The following is a 4,775-nucleotide window of genomic DNA, read 5'->3' as shown; positions in this document are numbered from 1 at the left end:
AGTATTTAGTCTATAACTATACGAGCCTACTACTTCGATTATAGTATACTTCGTATTCTTCTAGTCTAGCTTCTTACTTTAACGCGTTATACGTATATTCTTAAGGTTTAGCTAGACCTTATCCTTAACTCGAAATTTAGGTACTTATTATTTCGTACAATTAGTAATCTCTTCTTACTCTTATTATACTACGACTATTAAGGTTTATACCTATTCCCTAGCCTTCTATAACTATCGTATAATCTCGTCTACTCGCTATATAGAGCTATCGCTTAACCTCCTATCGTCTAGGTTTTCCGTTATTTATATAGGCTCTATATAATATCCGTAGAATAGGAAGAAAGGACTAATACTAGTAGACTAAGTATTACGATTATTAATAGAGAGTTCGGCCGCTAGTATCTATCGTACCTAGTCGTCCTACGCGATATTTACGAATATTCGTACGTATATTTCTATAGTTTAGTTTATTCTCTCTATCGATCCGTCTATCTCCGGATAGTAAGCCGTCGAGAGCCGTCGTACGATTCCTAATAGCTAATAAACCCTCTTCTATAGGATACTAACGAACTACGTACCCCTATTCGAGACGATTATAGATAGTAAATCGTAATTCCGATAAAACGTACGAACGAAGAGACTAGTTATATCCTTAAAAGTAATTATACGTATTAGTTCTAGTATTACTCCCTTCTCTAGACGGTTAGTAATTATAGCGAGGTTCGTATACTCTTCGCTTAGAAGTAAGTTAATAATAAAATTAATAGAGATTTCTCTCTATATACGACTCGGTACGAGAAGGAGTTTTAAAAATCCTTATCGTCTCTCCCTCTATACTTTTATATATCTATATATATCGTAATTACGTACGAACCGCCGAATATCCTATAGTATATTTAGCTAAAAGAATTATCGAGATATTAAAACTACGATAGCTTCTCGTCTAGGGTAACTCCCTATTATAGAATCGTATATCTCTTATATTAGTCTCGTACGAAGGAGTTCTAAATTAGGTACCTAACGTCTTCCTCGAAAGAGTAGGTATCCGCTTTCGTCTATCGTATACTTAGAGATTAAGACTTTAATTCCTAGTATTATCGGGAACTTCTAAGCGTTACGAAGAATAGCGCTCTTCGCTTCCTCGTACGTAGTATCTTCTTATACGACGATATCCTACGTACTTAGGAACGTTAGAGACTCTTCGGCCTCTTCGTCCCCTTTAGTTATACGTATAGGCGCGGCGATAATCGTACTACTCGATATCGAGAAGAACTTAGGTTTTAGTAATATTATTATACAATATTAGAGGCGATTATCCTCTTCCCCTTATAGAATATTCTATTCCCGACGAGATAGAGTATTAACTCGTATATTATCCTTTCCTTCGAGGTAGGAAATCCTAAAGTTATATCGCGAGAAAATAAGAGACTATCTTATTTATCGTTTCGTAAGTTTTCGTACGATTATAAAGTACTCGAGATTCTTATAATTAGAGCGAATCTCGAATTTCTTAACGCTTCGAAGCTTAGCGTCCTATTCTTCTAAGTATTATATAATCGCGAGTATTTCTTTATCGTAGATTTTATAGTTATACTCGGCTAGTAAGTTCTTCTTCGAGAAAAAGGCGTAGGGTCGTATAATACCGTCCTCGCCTACTTAGAATAGAGTTCTCCCTATATACTACTTAAATACGTCTACTTCTAGGATTATTTCGTACTCGTAGTTAAATATCGCTAGTACGAGTACGATAGTAAAAATCCTCTTAAGTCGTATAAAAGATTCCTCGACTTTATCGTTCTATTTAAATATCGTATCCTTTCGTATAAGTTTCGTAATTAGGAAGGTAATCGTAGAGAAGTCTTTTATAAATCGACGATAGAAGTTAGTAAATCTAAGAAAGCTCTATATATCCTTTACGAACGTCGGGAGTTACTATTCTTAAATCGCGAAGACCTTAGCCGAATCTATTCGTACGTCTTACTTAGCTTTAATAATAAAGCCGAGGTATTTAATCGACTTAACCTTAAATTCGTATTTATTAATATCTACTTATAGTTCCGCTTCTCTTAGTCGTACGAGAACCTTCCGAACGTACTCTTAATATTCTTTTCGGAATCTAAAAGAGTAGATTAGAATATTATCTACGTACGCGGAGTAAAATATATTAAGGTAGCTACGAAGGGCCTAATTAATATATTTTTAAAACGTACTAGGCGTATTCGTAAGTCTAAAGGAAGTTACTAACTATTTAAAAAGTCTATATCTCGTACGAAATACCGTTATCTATTCGTCTCCTTTAGCGATTCGGATTTTATAGAACGCCGTAATAATATCTAGCTTTATATACTATTTAGCTCGTCCGATATTACGTAGGGTTTCGTAGATTAAGGGAAGTAGATATCGATTCTTTTTCGTAATCTTATTTAATCCGCGATAGTTAACGTAAAAGCGAAGGCCTCTTCCTAGTTTTCGTATAAAGAGGATAGGCGCTATCGTAGAAGAGTTACTTATACGAATAAAGCCTTTATCGAGATATTCTATTAACGTACGGCGGAGAACTAATAGTTCGTCTCGAGATATATTATAGAGAGGTCTCTAGGATACTTCTAGTCGTATACCGTTTTCTATTTCTAGTTTAATAGCGTAGTCGATTCCTTTTCCTCGTAAAGAAAGTAGTTTTTCTATATTCGTACGGTTAAAAATATCTAGGAATACGTAGAAGTATTTCGATAGCTTAGTACGAAGGTTCGTTAACGTTTTTACCGCGAGGACTTTCTCGATATCGACTATTATTACTAAGAATACTTAAACCCCTTTTCTTTTTATACGCTAATAGGCTAATAAGGAGAAGGCGATAGCTAAGACTATCTAGTAATCTAGAGTCGTACGAGCTCCCTATAAAGTATTCTAGATTCGTAAGTCCTAGGGTCCTAATATAAGGGTATCTTACTTCGCGGTAAATCGTACGTTATTCTTCTTTATCTAAGGAAACCCGAGAATAATATTATACGAGAAGCTAGGTATAACGTAGAAGAAGGCTTCTTCTTTATATCTATCTACGTCGACTTCTACCTTAGCGACTTTCGTAATTTTAGATCGTATAGAAGCACTAAAGCCGGAGATAGAGCGAGGAGTAATAGGGATACGCTCGAAAGACTATTAAGAGGTAAAACGAGAGTTTATAAGACCGTATAATAAATAACCGAAGTTAATTAGAACTAATATATAGTATTATTTATCTAAAAGTAACGAAACTATAAAAGGTTAGTCGTCTATCGTAGGCTAAAAAGCCTTCTATTTCTTCTCTATCCTCTTTATACGCTTCTATCGACGATTTTTAATAGAAGCTACTCTTTTTAACGACTCCTCGTCGTCCTCTCGCTCTACTATCGCTATTCTTCTTTCCGCCTTAGGTCGTAAGGAGCGAAGGAGGTTATATTTTTTAATAAAATAGCTCTTTTTATCGTATCGTAGATAATATTCTATTTCTCTTCTCTAGTCGAGGACCGCTCGTAATACCTATAACGCTCGTTACGGTTATACCGCTATTAGAGTAGCCTATACGGTAGTAGATACCTAATCTATTCTATCGTTCGTATAATTAGGATAGTCGTATACGATATTAGGGGTACGTCTATTCCTTATCCTTTATCGTTTAAGATTTTCTAGGTTTATACTAATCGTATATAGAAGCGTATAATACTCTTTATATATTACTAGGATAGGAGTAGCGACTAAGGTATTACGTAACTCGTACGATAAGTAGTTTAATAGGAACGTCTTTTTAACGGGATTAGTCTAACTTAGACCTTTCGCTTTTAATAGTATACGATCGAATTTAGCTAGGAAAGTACCGAAAGGCTTTCCTTCCTATTTTAGTTAAGAGAGTTTTCTAGAAGCTCTCTTAGCGGCACTAATATTATCGTATATCGTAACTAATTAACCTATAAGGCCTTCCGTCGTTATATCTAGAGTTTCCTATACGGAGTCTACCTAAGGACTAATTTATAAGAGAGCGTACCCTTTTAATCTACTATAGAGATACTAGAATCGTACCGTCTCTAGCTCTCTAGACTTATCGATAACGAACTTAGCTCGCGCTTACGTTAACTATAGGCGAAATTTAGCCCTCTTTCCATTAAATTCGGCTAACTTAGGGAGTTTAGCCTTTTATCGTACGGAATTAGCGTCCTTTATCGTATTTACCGTCGGAGAGGTTAATCTCTCTAGCGTACGATTATTCCGTTCGTTTTATTATCCTATTTATACTTTAAGCGCTACTATCTTTTCGTTCTAAACTTATAGTATTTAAAATAGCTACGCTACCTATTAGGGAGGGCTATTTTCCGTTACCGTTAATTTATTATCTATTTTATACGATAAGAACTCTTTCTCTTAACTATATAATAGCGAGCTTAACGTAATATAAGGGTTTTAATAGGAGCTTATTTAACTACTACATCTGTGTTTTGGACCGGGCAGCCCAGCAAGCCCTGGGCTACCGTGGGCTCGCAGCGCTGGGCTGCAATAGATGCTTATCATGAGCTTACAGGGCAAACCTTAATTCCTGTGGGCTCGCTGGGCTCAGCCTAAGTGCTGTGGGCTCGCTAGGCTCGTACCTAAGTGCTGTGGGCTTATACACTAACTTTACTATTTATAGAACTTTTCTATTTTATAATTATATAGACTATTCTTAATAGCACTAAATAGTAGACTTAGTATTAGTACTAGTAAATATATTATATAATATATATAGTAAATTTTACTAAAACTTC

The sequence above is a fragment of the Exophiala aquamarina genome, assembly GCF_000709125.1.
Source record: "Exophiala aquamarina CBS 119918 chromosome Unknown aczIA-supercont1.4, whole genome shotgun sequence".
In the NCBI taxonomy this organism is placed as follows: domain Eukaryota; kingdom Fungi; phylum Ascomycota; class Eurotiomycetes; order Chaetothyriales; family Herpotrichiellaceae; genus Exophiala; species Exophiala aquamarina.
This window is presented reverse-complemented; position numbering follows the sequence as displayed.